The following is a 16,791-nucleotide window of genomic DNA, read 5'->3' on the forward strand; positions in this document are numbered from 1 at the left end:
TCTGGGACATTGTGGAGTGTGTCAATGACTGCCTTCTGGACATCTGTCAAGTCAGCAGTCTTCCCCATGATTGTGGAGCCTACTGAAACAGACTAAGGGACATTTTTAAATGCTTAGGAAGCCTTTGCAGGTGTTTTTTGTTAATTATTCCAATTTACTGAGATAATGACTTTTGTGTTTTCATTGGCTGTAAGCCATAATCATCAACATTAACAGATACAAACACGTGAAATAGATCCCTCTGTGTGTAATGACTCTATATAATAGATCCCTCTGTGTGTAATGACTCTATATAATAGATCCCTCTGTGTGTAATGACTCTGTATAATAGATCCCTCTGTGTGTAATGACTCTATATAATAGATCCCTCTGTGTGTAATGACTCTATATAATAGATCCCTCTGTGTGTAATGACTGTATATAATAGATCCCTCTGTGTGTAATGACTCTATATAATAGATCACTCTGTGTGTAATGACTCTATATAATATAGGAGTTTCACTTTTTGTATTGAAGAATTGAAATAGATTAACTTTTTGATGATATTCTAATTTTATGAGATTCAGCTGTACATTCACTCCTTGATTTTGAGATTTGAAAAGACACCAAAGTTTGGACTTCAGGACAATGTACATCTTTGCATTGATTTTCTTTTATTGCTAATTTGTTTCATAAATGCAAACTTAAGCAACCTACTAAATCTTCATTAAACGTTTCTTTCCATTTTTGCCTTTGCAGAGTTTGTGTAAGTCCTTCACGTAGATAGTCTGCATAATCTGACACAAGTCTGACAGAGCTCTGTTCCTGTCTGAAAGCTCTTCTTGCGCTCCCTTTCCCTTTTCTTAGTGTTATAGACAGCAGCCTGGAAGGTGTGATACAGAGCAGATCAGTTTGTGGAAAGGGGGAAAAGCATCCACATCTCAGGGAGGGCAGAGAAAACATGCTATTGATAGGGAGGAAAGTACATGAATGGGATCTCTATGTTGATAACGAGTTTAAAGCCTTGAATTAATTGATGAGGCTTAAACAAACTTTGCATAAATCTATAGTACAAGGGGATGTAAGAAATGTTGTAATATACAGTACAGACCAAAAGTTTGGACACACCTTCTCTTTTAAAGATTTTTCTGTATTTTCAAGACTATGAAAATTGTACATTCACACTGAAGGCATCAAAACTATGAATTAACACATGTGGAATTATATAGTTAACAAAAAAGTGTGAAACAACTGAAAATATGTCTTATATTCTAGGTTCTTCAAAGTAGCCACCTTTTGCTTTGATGACTGCTTTGCACAATCTTGGCATTCTCTTGATGAGCTTCAAGAGGTAGTCACCGGAAATGGTTTTCACTTCACAGGTGTGCCCTGTCAGGTTTAATAAGTGGGATTTCTTGCCTTATAAATGGGGTTGGGACCATCAGTTGTGTTGTGCAGAAGTCTGGTGGATACACAGCTGATAGTCCTACTGAATAGACTGTTAGAATTTGTATTATGGCAAGAAAAAAGCAGCTAAGTAAAGAAAAACGAGTGGCCATCATTACTTTAAGAAATGAAGGTCAGTCAGTGCGAAAAAATTGGGAAAACTTTGAAAGTGTCCCCAAGTGCAGTTGCAAAAACCATCAAGTGCTACAAAGAAACTGGTTCACATGAGGACCGCCCCAGGAAAGGAAGACCAAGAGTCACCTCTGCTTCTGAGGATAAGTTTATCCGAGTCACCAGCCTCAGAAATCGCAGGTTAACAGCAGCTCAGATTAGAGACCAGGTCAATGCCACACAGAGTTCTAGCAGCAGACACATCTCTTCAACAACTGTTAAGAGGAGACTTTGTGCAGCAGGCCTTCATGGTAAAATAGCTGCTAGGAAACCACTGCTAAGGACAGGCAACAAGCAGAAGAGACTTGTTTGGGCTAAAGAACACAAGGAATGGACATTAGACCAGTGGAAATCTGGGCTTTGCTCTGATGAGTCCAAATTTGAGATCTTTGGTTCCAACCACCGTGTCTTTGTGCGACGCAGAAAAGGTGAACGGATGGACTCTACATTCCTAGTTCCCACCGTGAAGCATGGAGGAGGAGGTGTGATGGTGTGGGGGGGCTTTGCTGGTGACACTGTTGGGGATTTATTCAAAATTGAAGGCATACTGAACCAGCATGGCTACCACAGCATCTTGCAGCGGCATGCTATTCCATCCGGTTTGCGTTTAGTTGGACCATCCTTTATTTTTCAACAGGACAATGACCCCAAACACACCTCCAGGCTGTGTAAGGGCTATTTGACCAAGAAGGAGAGTGATGGGGGGCTATGCCAGATGACCTGGCCTCCACAGTCACCAGACCTGAACCCAATCTAGGTGGTTTGGGGTGAGCTGGACCGCAGAGTGAATGCAAAAGGGCCAACAAGTGCTAAGCATCTCTGGGAACTCCTTCAAGATTGTTGGAAGACCATTTCCGGTGACTACCTCTTGAAGCTCATCAAGAGAATGCCAAGACTGTGCAAAGCAGTCATCAAAGCAAAAGGTGGCTACTTTGAAGAACCTAGAATATAAGACATATTTTCAGTTGTTTCACACTTTTTTGTTAACTATATAATTCCACATGTGTTAATTCATAGTTTTGATGCCTTCAGTGTGAATGTACAATTTTCATAGTCAAGAAAATACAGAAAAATCTTTAAATGAGAATGTGTGTCCAAATTTTTGGTCTGTATTGTATCTTACCTGAGAAATATGCTTCATTTTTCCAGTTATTAAATATTTCTTCTACACCACCTGACTCCAGTACACATCATTAACCTGCTCAAAGCAAGACAGACTGCCGGCTCACTGAGGGATCAGGTTACTGTTGCGTATTAAAGTCTATGGAGAGAGGAAAGGTAGGAAGCATGGAGCAGAGAGAAACGCGCAGAGAAATATTCACTGCTGCTGCTTTCTAGTAAGTGTTGTGTCTAACCCCAATTTTGGATTTGCAGCAACACTGCTCAGCAATCTACTGTATAATGGGTTACTGCTTACTAGTAATTGTTTTATCTCATACCAGTGCTGGATTTACAGCTACACTGCTCAGTGCTGCTAAATAATGTCCTTCATACTCCTGCTGCTCCGGAATATGTGATATACAGAGACAGGAGAGCAGAAATCCCTCATGTCGGTATGTGCTGTATACCAGAAACATCAAGGCCACTTCTTTTAACCCAGTAGCTCAGAGACAACTGAAAATCAAAGCTAGAACCTGCAGAGGGGAAACTTGTTCAGAAATCGTGTTATTCCATATGTGCACATGACAGCTCTTTCTAAAATTACAGATATGCTTTGGTATATAGACATATAGACATATAAGCAAGAGTATTATTGCAGATATAGTTCAGTCTTACTTTTGATGAAGTGTGGTGGTGTGAACCTTGGGCATCAGAGGGTGGTGGGTGTGAACAAATGGTACACGTTCAGTCTTTACAGTAGGGGGATCTGGTGGTTTGGGGTCAAGTGCTTTGGTTATTTCCTGGTCTAGCAGACGGGTGGGGTAGTGGCGTTCTTTAAATTTTAATGACATGTCCTGTAGGCGTTGGGGAAGGGTATCAGTGTCTGAGACTATTTTGGTTACCCTATGAAATTGGGAACGGGGGAGACTATTTTTGGTGGCTTTAGTATGACAGCTGGAATAATGTAGTAGGCTGTTGCAATCCGTGGGTTTGGTAAAAAGGTCTGTGGTGAAGCTCCCATTGCCATTGTGAATCAATAGTGTGTCGAGAAAGGCTATCTGTTTCCTATCGTAATTCAGTGTGAATTGGAACTCGGGCCTAATTGAGTTGAGGTGTGAGAAGAAGGTGGTTAGTGATTCCAACGGACCTGACCATATGAGGAAGATATCATCGATATATTGATGATAGGTGCTGCAACGTGCCTTGAAGAGGTTGTTAGTGTATACGAAGTCTTCTTCGAATTCATGCATATAAGCATTAGCGTACGTCGGGGCTACCGGCGAGCCTATTGCTGTCCCGCGTTCCTGTACATAAAAGTCATCCCTGAACAGAAAATAATTCTCATGGCGAACTAGAGAGAGTAATGTCAGGCAGAATTGGATGGATAAGGGTGACAGGTTAGATTGTAGTAATAGATCGGAGGTGGCCTCTAATCCTTTCTCATGTAAAATTGACGTGTAGAAGTTATTTACGTCCAGGGTCACAAGCCAGCTCTCCGTCACTGTGTTCGGGAGGTTCTTGACAATATCAAGAAAAGCACTAGTGTCCAGCAGAAAGGCGCGTGTATTTTTGACCAGTGGTGTCAATATATTTTCTAGGTAAATAGCCAGAGGAGAGAGGATCGAGTCGGTGGAGGCTACAATTGGTCGACCAGGGGGGTTGGTTAGGGACTTGTGTATTTTGGGTAGGATGTAGAAGACTGGAGTTATAGGGTGGGGGTTGGTGAGATATGTAGCTGTTTTGGAGTCAATGACCTTCAGGTCCAGATATGTAGATAGAACGGATTGGATTTTAGACCAAATGATGTTAGAAGGGTCAGTATTCACAGGTCTGTAAGTGTCAGAATCCCCTAGCTGACGTCAGATATCCTTCGTATAAGCTGTCTGGTCCATAATGACCATGGCACCACCTTTGTCAGCTGGTTTAATTACTATGTTTTTGTTCTCCTGCAGACTTCTAATGGCTCTTTTCTCATCTAGGGTGAGATTTTGGTGTGTGGGGAAGAAGCCTAGATGCTGTTGGTGTATTAAGCTCTTGACATCTCTGTCAATGAGGGCTATAGTTGTCTCCGCGGCATGGTTGGAGTGAGGAGGATTAAATGCACTCAAGTTGCGGAGACCCAATGAGGAGATAGAAAGCTTCGGTACAGGGTTGCCCCCGGGAGGAGGTACCCTGTTAACGGAGGTCTCATTAAGTAGTCCAAAATGCGTCTTGAGACGTATCGTCCGATAAAAACGCTGAAGGTCCTTTTCCAACTGGAACGAGTCCCAGTATGGCATTGGACAGAAGGACAAGCCTTTCTGTAGGACTGAGAGTTCTGAGGGTGAAAGGATATACGCCGCTATATATTTTTCACCAGGTTCGGGATCTTACCTGGGACCGGGTTGCCATCTTTGTGCTTCCTTGCTCTCCTAGTGGGTCGGCGTTTCGGTGTCCTCCTTTCCGACTGTGCCATAAAAAACCGATTGGCACTCTGTCCCGTGGATGAATCGCTGCCTGAGCTGTAGGAATTTGGCTTGCGTGGTCCTTGTTGTTGGCATCGTCCGTGGAAACCTACAGAGGCGTTCCATTGGTAGACCCGGTTGTTGAGGTAATCCTCGTTGTCCCGTTGGAATTTCTGTCTTTTACGTTCTTGTAAAGTCTTCTGATGGTCGACGAGGACTTTATCCGTTTTACTCTTGAGGGTATTCCACTCGGTAGTAGACAGATTGGCAGTGAGTTGGATTTCAATGGCAGCGATAGCCTTTTCGCTATCCTTGATGGCTTTCTGTAAGAAATCAACTGTAAGTACAATAATGTCAAGCGAGCATTTGTTTAGAATCTTCTTAAATTTTTCGCAATAGTCCAGGTTATCGGCAAAAAACGTGGGGCGGAGGTGACTCCTGAGTCCCCTTGGGATTTTGCCTTGTTTATGATACTCTGCCAACGTGACCGAGTGCAGATCATAAGAGACGAGTCGCCGTCTCTCTTTCTCGTAATCCCTGCTTCGTATTTCTTCGGAGGGTATCTTAAGGAACTCGTTTGATGCTGAGACTAGTGATAGAATGCTATGGCTAGTCGCTTCGTCGTAAGCAAAGGTGTCCGTCGACATCTGGATAACCGGTGCAGACGCTCAATAAAGCAATAGTTAATACGTAGATAATTAGCGTGCACTCAGAGTAGAGAGGAGCTGATGGAATTCATCGCACACTCATAGGATCATTTTGCAGTGGTATTTATTTAACAGGCATAGAAAACTAAATCAAACCATAGGTGTTTAAGCGACAATCTGTGAAGGCGACAGTGCATGATCCAGGCATCACAGGCCTGTTCCATCAGCACCTCTCTACTCTAACTCAGTGCACGCTAATTATCTACGTATTGACTATATTTTTTATTGGTTAGACTGCAGAATCGGATATTGGATGGTAGTATGGTGAATTTGCTGTATAAAATTATGTTTCCATTTTTTTCATTATTTGCATATTGTTAACATGTCAATCAATCCTTTGATTTTGATATTTTTCTTCTTGGTGTGGCAATTTCATTGTTGAGGTTTGTATGTATATTACATATTTAAATATGGAACATTTTATATACAAATTCCATGTATCTATGTTGCAAGAAAAATATAAAACACTTTAAACAATTGCACAGTTTTGTTTTTTTTTAATTAAAGGGAATATTTTTAGCAGAAAATGAGTTGTTTAAAATAAGTTTTATGTTAAACATTTTAACCCCTTTCTGACATTGTGCGCAACAATACGTCCCTATGCCCTGGGTCTTATGGACACACAGTGCAAGCAGGGGGCAATGATGAGGGCAGCGTTCAGCACCTGGCTTGGGAACAGCGCTAACTGTACATTGATTCCCAGGCGCTGGTACATGTCACACGGATGACACACGGATGTCATCCGTGTGTCATCAGTGTGGGACGTTTCGTGTCCGTGCAGTGCGAAAAAATGGACATTACAACGTGTTTTGCCCACTGACACAAGGTCCGTGGAAACACACTGACATGTGCACAGACCCATAGATTTGAATAGGTCTGCGTGTGTCAGTGTCTCCAGTATGTGTGGAAACTGTCACCACACGTACCAGACACACTGACGTGTGATAGAGCCCAAACTCTGCTGCCTCATTATAGTGAATGAATCCCTCAGGGGTTCATCTGAATTACGTAGGAGCTGTGTATATGGAGTCTGCATACTATTCTAGGAAAATCTGCGCTCCAGGAGGCAAATAGTGCTCCGTCCCTCCCGAGTTTCGCCGTGTGGCTAAGCTGTACTGTACAGCCACATATGGGGTATTTCTACATTCAGTAGAAATTGTGTGACAAATTTTGGTGCCATTTTTACCCATTTCCCAGTGTGAAAATGTAAAATCTGAGGCTAAAACTAAACTATGGTGGCAAAAATTTAATTATTCTTTCTTCACCACCCAATGGTGTAAAATTCTGTGAGGCACATGTGGTGTCAACGTGCTCACTGCACCCCTAGATGAATTCATTGAGAGCTGTAGTTTGTAAAATTGGGTCTTTTATGGGGGATTCTGCTATTCTGGCACATTCTAACACAATGTGTCCTGGCACCGTCAAATCAGCCCAACAAAATATGAACTCCAATATGGCGCTTCTTCCCTTCTGAGCTTTGCACTGTGCCTCAAAAGTAGTTTTCTACCACATATGGGTTATCTGCGTGCTCAGGAAAAATTGCACAACAACTTTTGGGGTCCAATTTCTCATGTTAACCTTGTGAAAATAATAAAATTGGGGATAAAAGATCATTTTTGTTGAAAAAAGTGATTTTTTTTATTTTCACGGCTCCACGTTATAAATTTATGTGAAACACTTGGGGGTTCACAGTGCTCACCACACATGTAGATAAGTTCCTTAAGGGGTTTGTTTAGGCACATCAGGGGCTCCCCAAACGCGACATAGCATCCGCTAATTATTCAAGCAAATTTTACATTCAAAAAGTCAAACGGCGCTCCTTCCCTTCTGAGCCCTGCGGTGCGCCCAAACTGTAGTTTTCCCCCATGTATCGGCGGGCTCAAGAAAAATTGCACAACAAATTGCTTGGTGAAATTTCTCCAAAATAGTGTCACCAATGGGAGGTTTCCACTGTTTAGGCACATCAGGGGCTCCCCAAATGCAACATGGCATCCACTAATTATTCAAGCAAATTTTACATTCAAAAAGTTAAATGGCGCTCCTTCCCTTCCAAACTCTGCCGTGCGCCCAAACAGTAGTTTTCCCCCATGTATCGGCGGGCTCAGGAGAAATTGCACAACAAATTGCATGGTCAAATTTCTCCTGTTACCCTTATGAAAATGCAAAAATGGAGGCTGAAAAACATTTTTGTGGGAAAAATGTGAAAATTTTATTTTTACGGCTCAGTGTTATAAACTTCTGTGAAGCACCTGGGGGTTCAGGGTGCTCACCACACATCTAGATAAGTTCCTTGAAGGGTCTAGTTTCAAAAATGGTGCCACTTGTGGGGGGTTTCCACTGTTTCGGCACATCATGGGCTTCCCAAACACGACATAGCATCCGCTAATTATTCAAGCAAATTTTACATTCAAAAAGTCAAATGGCGCTCCTTCCCTTCCAAACCCTGCAGTGCGCCCAAACAGTAGTTCTCCCCCATGTATCGGCAGGCTCAGGAGAAATTGCACAACAAATTTTGGGGTCCATTTTTTCCTGTTACCCTTGCGAAAATTGGGGTCTAAAGTAACATTTTTGTGAAAAAAAAGTTAAATGTTCATTGTTTTCTTCCACATTCTAAAAATTCCTGTGAAGCACCTGAAGGGTTAATAAACTTCTTCAATGTGGTAACTTCATATGTGATGTGGTCCCTAAAAAAAAAATGGTTTTGTAAGTTTTGTTGGAAAAATTAGAAATCGTTGGTCAACTTTTATAACTTCCTAAAAAAAAAAAAAATTGGTTCCAAAACTGTGCTGATGTAAAGTAGACATATGGGAAATGTTATTTATTAACTATTTTGTGTGACATATCTCTCTGATTTAAGGACATGAAAATTCAAAATTTGAAAATTGCAAAATTTTCCCATTTTTCGCCAAATTTCCATTTTTTTCACAAATAAACGCCAGTAATATCAAATAAATTTTACCACTATAATGAAGTACAATATGTCATGAAAAAACAATCTCAGAATCAATGGGATCCATTGAAGCGTTTCAGAGTAATTACCTCATAAAGTGACACTGGTCAGAATTGTAAAAATTGGCCTGGTCAGGAAGGTGAAAACAATCTTCGGGGGTAAAGGGGTTAAACATTTAGCGTGGTGCTTTCTTCTATTTCACAGGCAAAATTACAATGATTGGTAATTCCTACAGTATACACACGTGGTCAAAATTGTTGGTACCCCTCGTTTAATGATGAAAAACCCACAATGGTCACAGAAATAACTTGAATCTGACAAAAGTAATAATAAATTAAAAATCGATGAAAATGAACAAATGAAGGTCAGACATTGCTTTTCTGCTTCCACAGAAGTTTTGAAAAAATTACCCTCATGAAATCGTCCTGGACAGAAATGATGCTTCTTCTTAACTTAATATTTTGTTGAACGACCTTTTGAGGCAATCACTGCAATCACACGATTCCTGTAACTGAATTGAACAGGTAGGAGGCGCTATTAGGCTGGTCACTTAGCAGCGGCGAATTAAGAAACACAAACCACTATGTGTCAGTGGGTAGGGGTAGCAATACAGACAGTTATAATTCGCGCTTGTGAAGTGAAACTGACTCAAGGTTTGAGTTAGAAAATTAGTCTTTCTTAAGGTATCTATATATATAATCGTCTTATCCCGTCTGTCTGTCTTTCTGTCTGTCTGTCTGTCCAGGAAATCCCGCGTCGCTCATTGGTCCGGCAGCGGCCAATCATCGCTGCGGGATTTCTGAAAAAAGATGGCAGCCGTTAGCGGCTCATCTGCCGGACGGAGGTCAGCGGCGATGCAGCCAGGAGATGAGCGCCGCAAGGCGCTCATCTCCCGGCTGGTACCAGCAGAAGGACCTCGACCGCCGGACCCATCTGCGGGACGGAGATGCAGCCGGGAGATGAGCGGTGCGAGGCGCTCATCTCCCGGCCGGTAGCAGCGGAAGGACCGCCCGCGTCGCTGACCTCCATGCGGAAGAGAGCACCGGGGAGCGGCGCTGCGGGTCGGGATACTTCTGCTGCAAGCGCCCGCTCATGTTCCGGGTTCTCGCAGCGGAAGTACCCGCACAGGCAGCGCCGCTCCCCGGTGCTCACCAAGACGATTCCATGATTGGTCGGGTCCGAAGACCGCGACCAATCACTGATCTTACTGCAAAAGTTAAACACCTCTGTGCTGATTGGTCGCGGACGCTGCCCACGACCAATCCCCGATTTGGGCGCCACATTTAAATATCGGCCGCGACCAATCAGCACAGCGGTGTTTAAATGTGGAGCCAAGATCGGTGATTGGTCGCGGCCGATATTTAAATTTGGCGCCCAAATCGGTGATTGGTCGCGGGCAGCGTCCGCGACCAATCAGCACAGTAGTGTTTAACTTTGGTGACAAGATCAGTGATTGGTCGCGGGCCAAGACGGCGACCAATCACCGATTTGTGCGGCACATTTAAATAGCTGCCGCGACCAATTGGATGTCAGCGCCGCTCTCCGGTCCTCCCTTCACACCCTAGGCGCATGGATGTCAGCGCAGCTGCCTGTGCGGATACTTCCGCTGCGAGAACCCGGGACATGAGTGGGCGCTCGCAGCAGAAGTATCCTGACCCACAGCGCCGCTCCCCGGTCCTCCCTTCACACCCTAGCCGCTGATGTCCCCACAGTATCTGCATGGTGTTACAAAGGTCCGGACATTTGTGTTAAAAATCGCTGATTGGTCGCTGGCGCTGCCCGCGACCAATCACCGATTTGGGCGCCAAATTTAAATATCGGCCGCGACCAATCACCGATCTTGGCTCCACATTTAAACACCGCTGTGCTGGTTGGTCGCCGACGTTATTTAAATATGGCGCCAAAATCTGTGATTGGTCGCGCCCTGCGTCGGCGACCAATCAGCACAGCGGTGTTTAAATGTGGAGCCAAGATCGGTGATTGGTCGCGGCCGATATTTAAATTTGGCGCCCAAATCGGTGATTGGTCGCGGGCAGCGCCAGCGACCAATCAGCGATTTTTAACACAAATGTCCGGACCTTAGTAGCACCATGCGGATACTGTGGGGACATCAGCGGCTAGGGTTTCAAGGGAGGACCGGGGAGCGGCGCTGCAGGTCGGGATACTTCTGCTGCGAGCAGTCGCTCATGTCCCGGCTTCTCGCAGCGGAAGTAGCGGTACAGGCAGCGGCGCTCCCCGGTCCTCACTAATACGATTCCGCTCCCCGCTCCTCACCAATACGATTCGCTGAGACCAATCAGTGATCTTGGCGCTAAAATTAAACACCGCTCTGCTGATTGGTCGCGGCCGCTGCCCGCGACCAATCACCGATTTGGGCGCCACATTTAAATAGCGGCCGCGACCAATCACCAATTTTGACGCCACATTTAAACACTGCTGTGCTAATTGGTCGCGGACGCCAGCCGCGACCAATCAGCAAGCTTGGCTCCAAATTTAAACAACGCTCTGCTGATTGGTCGCGTACGCCAGACGCGTCCAATCTGCGAGATTGGCGCCAAATTTAAACAACACTCTGCTGATTGGTCGCGGTGGCCGGCCTCGACCAATGAACGAGATGGGCGGCAAATTTAAACGCCGCTCTGCTGATTGGTCGCGGCCGGCCACCGCAACCAATCAGCGAGATGGGCGGCAAATTTAAACGCCGCTCTGCGGATTGGTCGCGGTGGCCGGCCGCGACCAATCAGCGAGATGGCCAGCAAATTTAAACGCCGCTCTGCTCATTGGTCACGGTGGCCGGCCGCGACCAATCAGCGAGATGGCGGCAAATTTAAATGCCGCTCTGCTGATTGGTCACGGTGGCCGGCCGCAACCAATGATCGAGATGGGCGGCAAATTTAAACGCCGCTCTGCTGATTAATCGCGGCCGGCCACCGCGACCAATCAGCGAGATGGGCGGCAAATTTAAACGCCGCTGTGCTGATTGGTCGCGGTGGCCGGCCGCGACCAATCAGCGAGATGGGCGGCAAATTTAATCGCCGTTCTGCTGATTGGTCGCGGTCGGCCACCGCGACCAATCAGCGAGATGGGCGGCAAATTTAAACGCCGCTCTGCGGATTGGTCGCGGTGCCCGGCCGCGACCAATCAGCGAGATGGCCAGCAAATTTAAACGCCGCTCTGCTCATTGGTCACGGTGGCCGGCCGCGACCAATCAGCGAGATGGCCAGCAAATTTAAACGCCGCTCTGCTCATTGGTCACGGTGGCCGGCCGAGACCAATCAGCGAGATGGCGGCAAATTTAAACGCCGTTCTGCTGATTGGTCGCGGTCGGCCACCGCGACCAATCAGCGAGATGGGCGGCAAATTTAAACGCCGCTCTGCGGATTGGTCGCGGTGCCCGGCCGCGACCAATCAGCGAGATGGCCAGCAAATTTAAACGCCGCTCTGCTCATTGGTCACGGTGGCCGGCCGAGACCAATCAGCGAGATGGCGGCAAATTTAAACGCCGCTCTGCTGATTGGTCGCGGTGGCCGGCCGCAACCAATGATCGAGATGGGCGGCAAATTTAAACGCCGCTCTGCTGCTTAATCGCGGCCGGCCACCGTGACCAATCAGCGAGATGGGCGGCAAATTTAAACGCCGCTGTGCTGATTGGTCGCGGTGGCCGGCCGTGACCAATCAGCGAGATGGACGGCAAATTTAAACGCCGCTCTGCTCATTGGTCGCGGTGGCCGGCCGCGACCAATCAGCGAGATGGCCGGCAAATTTAAACGCCGCTCTGCTCATTGGTCGCGGCCGCCGGCCGACCGCGACCAATCAGCGAGATTGGCGCCAAATGTAAACACCGCTGTGCTGATTGGTCGCGGTCGCCAGCAGCGACCAATCAGCGAGATTGGCGCCAAACTTAAACAGCGCTCTGCTGATTGGTAGCGGTCGCCGGCGGCCGCGACCAATCAGCGAGATTGGCGACATATTTAAACAACGCTCTGCTGATTGGTCGCGGACGGCAGACGCGACCAATCAGCGAGATTGGTGCCAAATTTAAACAACCCTCTGCTGATTGGTCGCGGCTGCCAGCCGCGGACAATCAGCGAGATTGGCGCCAAATTTAAACAACGCTCTGCTGATTGGTCGCTGATGCCAGACGCGACCAATCAGCGATTTTGGCGCAAAATTTATACAACGTTCTGCTGATTGGTCGCGGCTGGCCACCGCGACCAATCAGCAATTTTGGTGACAAATTTAAACAATGCTCTGCTGATTGCTCGCGGTCGCCGGCCGCGACCAATCAGCAATATTGGCGCCAAATTTAAACACCGCTCTGCTGATTGGTCGCGGTCGCCGGCAGCGAGCAATCAGCAGTGTTGGCGCCAAATTTAAACCTCGCTCTGCTGATTAGTCGCAACCACCGGCCGTGACCAATCAGCGATATTGGCGCCAAATTTAAACACCGCTCTGCTCATTGGTCGCGGTTACCGGTCACGAATAACCAGCATTATTGGCGACAAATTTAAACACCGCTCTGCTGATTAGTCGCGGCCGTGACCAATCACCATTATTGGCGCCAAATTTAAATAACGCTCTGCTGATTGGTCGCGACCGCCGGCCGCAACCAATCAGCATTATTGGCGCCAAATTTAAACCCCGCTCTGCTGATTGCTCCCGGTCGGCCCCATACCTATTCTAGAATACCCGATGCGTTAGAATCGGGCCACCATCTAGTTTGTAAATAAAAGGTTAAAAGATAGTATATAAAAAATAGGTATATAAAATTTATGTATAAAATTTTCTTAGGAGTAGGGATTCAGTACACCCTAGGGTGTATGGCGGAAGGGTATTCCTTAGGATATAGTGTTATTTGGTCTGGTTAGAAGAGGAGCTTTGGTTTGACTCAGAAGTTGAGGACCTGTAAAGACAGGAGAAGTAGGTAGTTTAGATTTGAGTAGAGGAGGTCCTTATGAAATTGACGCGCCCCCTGGGCCTGTGCTGTGCAGGGGATACCCGGAGCCGGATCGCTGGGGGTTGTAGTCCTCTGTGGCTGTGACCCGGTCCGTGCCCAGGGCGGTCAAACCAGTGGCAGTCTGAGTGTGATAACAAATGTCCGACTACGCCACCCGTGGATTGCGGTCAGTGGGGACCGCCGCCGCGCTGCAGACCGCTGAGGCTGATGTTGTTTGCGCAGCCGAGTATGGGATAACTCCCCACGGGAGAAGTATTGCCTCAGGGCAGCTAAAGTGGTTGATGGGAGTGATGGTGTGAGCGTCCCAGTAATAATGGTGCTGGTGCGGCGATGAAACACAGAGACGTGTGGTGCAGTTCAGGGTCTTTACTGATGGTATAACGCAGACCCTCCCGGGAGTACTGGTTAGCAGTAGGGGCCTGGTCAGTCTGTAAGCAAGTAGGATCTCCCCTGGCCAGGTGGAGTTGTAGGCCTCCCCGACTATCTGCACTCTTTCCTGGCTACCTTGCTCTAAGCGGGTAGAAGTAGCCCACGTCCCTGAGTATACCGTGTGGTGCTCACCCGTATGGCCGGTGACTTGGGGCCTTCCGTTAGCCTCCGCTTCACGATGGCGGTGCTGGTCCCTTGCTTGTGACCGTGCCTCCGGGCTTCTAAGGCCAGAGGACATGGAATCCCCTGCCGGTTGGATTCTGCTGCTGGACCTGGATGTCCCCACAGCCTCGGACTCCGTGTCCGGGTTTAGTGTCTTCAGCCAAGGCGAGCTTTCTAGCTTCCAGCCTCTGGCACTCGCTCCTGCTCCTACAGAGCTCCTAGTTCTTGCTTTCCCTCTGTCTGCTGTCCTCCAGATCTGACTGCATCTCTGTCTGGGACTTCACTACCTAATCCCGCCCCAGACCCAGTTAATAAGGGCAGATTCCTCCCCTCCCAGGTCTGGGCGGGCAGTGTTGCATGCTTAGGGCTCCTGACCAGAGAAACCTCCCACTTGCTCTCAGACATAATATTTCTATTACTGTGGCAACCAGACCCCTGGGGTGCCACAAAATCAGAGTCTGATATTGGTTAGAAATTCACCTGGTTAGTTGAGATTATTTGGTATGGGAAGGCTGTGTCGTCTTTGGAAATCCTGGAGCTGGTCCCTGTGGTCCAGTATAGGGTTAGTATCTCGTATGGTTTAGGATCACTAGTGTATAGTGAAAAACATTAGTACCTGTATAGGGTGGTGGTAGTCCTGGTTGGGACTGTTGGGTTGGTGGCAGGGATTTAACCCGCTCAGTAACCTTGCTTCGTTGGTAGTTGTGCCTGTGGAGGATAGCAAGGTGGGTGAGGAGGCTAGTTATACAATAGCTGGGTGTGCAGGTAGGGAAATTGGAGGGTATGTTGCAAGTTACCTTATTTTCGGCGTATCAGGGTAGGTTGTGCCTGGATCGGTTTCTGGCATAAAGGGGGTCATGTGTCTTTTTAACCGCAGTGTCCCCACAGTCCTTGGGTGCTGCTTCAAATATACCTATGGTTAGAAGTAAAGAGTATGATTTGGGTAGAGTTGTGGGCCCAGGAGGGGCTGGTGGTATCTAATTTTGGTTAGTGGTATTACCTGGAGTAATTTGGTAGAGTCCTGGTGGTGCACTGATTGTGCTTTATGGTCCGGTATGTGCCTGGTAGGGCACAGTGATAGGTGGCGGAGCTTAGGTATTGTGGTAGTCGCCCCTACCTTGATACAGTGCGTTGTTTTGAGGGGGAACAGATTGGTGGTCAGTGGGTAGTCTGGCTGTAGTGCCCCGTGGAGGCAGCACAGCGCGCGGTTTACTTACAGTTGTTGGTGGTCTTACGTGGGTGCAGAAAGGAGCGGTCGTCCCAGGGTGTGTTAGAAGTCCAGTGAGGCGGGCGGGTGCTTCCTGTATCCGGAGCGAGAGCGGAGTCCCGGCCGGTGACTGCCGCTGTCTCGCGTAGTTCCGGATGTGGTGAGTACGCGCTTCCTGCAGAAAGCGCGCGAGGACCCGTGTGACGTGGCAGCACGTGACACACGAGGTACGGAGGCCTGTTAGCGCTTGCTGGGCTGGGATAGGACACTTCCAACGTGTTTCGAAAGTCTCTGCTTTCTTCCTCAGGGATAGTCCCCCCCAGCGATGTGGTGCCCTTATATACCCTGGTGGGGTATAGTCCTATTGGGTGCCTGTCAGTCATATGTATATTTGTCAATCAGTGAATGCAAACAGCTCAATTTCACTGTTGAGCCCTCTAGGTTAAAGTCACCCGATCTCCAATGCATTGGTACGGTTTGGATACCTGTGACTTGGGTCCCGTTAATGCGTCCATTGTGTTTTTCCATGTAGTGTTTGGAGAGCGGGTGTCCCATATATTTGTTTTTTATATTCCTAAGGTGTTCATTGATTCTAACATTCATAGGTCGTTTCGTTCTCCCCACATACATTTTTTTGCATGGGCATAGTAGGCTATATATCACTCCTGTGGTGGTGCATGTAATGAAGTCCTTAATGGGATAGGTCTCAGGTCCGTGACTAACAGTACTTTGTTTACATGTAGACAATGTTTTGCACATTTTGCATTTTTTGCATGGAAAAAACCCTTTAATTTTTTGTTTGAAGGGGGTCTGTGGTTGGTTGCTGTGTTGAAAATTGTTTATTGTGGGGGCTATAATATTTCCTAGGCTACGTGCTCTTTTGTATATAAATTTTGGTTTGTCAGTAAACTGTTCCCCGATTATTTTGTCGTCCCTGAGTATGTGCCAGTGTTTTGTAACAATTTTTCTGAGCAGGTAAGTATTGGAGCAATATGGTGTGATTATTGGGATGTTAAGGTGATATTTCTCGTGTAAGGATTTTTCATGTAGAGATTTTTTGTTGTTGCATGTGCTTAGAAGGTTTTCCCGTGGTATTCTGGCTACAGAGTTCACCGTTTCTTTAAGGAATTTGGCGTTGTATCCTTTCTCAAGGAACTTCTTGGTCAGTTGGTCAGCCTCCTCCTCGAAGTCGGGGTCCTTAGAGCAGTTTCTGTGTAATCGTATATATTGGCTACGGG

At 46.9% G+C, this 16,791-nt stretch overlaps 1 protein-coding gene across 4 annotated transcripts in view; it reads left to right on the top strand.

Moving 5' to 3' along the window:
• Positions 1–16,791, top strand: part of LOC141161915 (C-X-C chemokine receptor type 2-like) — a 56,899-nt gene that overhangs the window by 17,484 nt on the left and 22,624 nt on the right. Inside the window, exon 1 of one of the 4 annotated variants that reach the window (XM_073647433.1) lies at positions 9,193–9,322. The exons of the other annotated variants lie outside the window; for them this stretch is intronic. The gene's annotated coding sequence lies outside the window, so the exon portion shown is untranslated. Of the gene's footprint in view, positions 1–9,192; positions 9,323–16,791 lie in introns of those variants that run through there. 4 annotated transcript variants of the gene reach the window in all.

This window comes from Phyllobates terribilis, unplaced genomic scaffold, assembly GCF_046119375.1.
Source record: "Phyllobates terribilis strain yellow unplaced genomic scaffold, ASM4611937v1 Scaffold_9__5_contigs__length_417890890, whole genome shotgun sequence".
NCBI lineage: Eukaryota > Metazoa > Chordata > Amphibia > Anura > Dendrobatidae > Phyllobates > Phyllobates terribilis.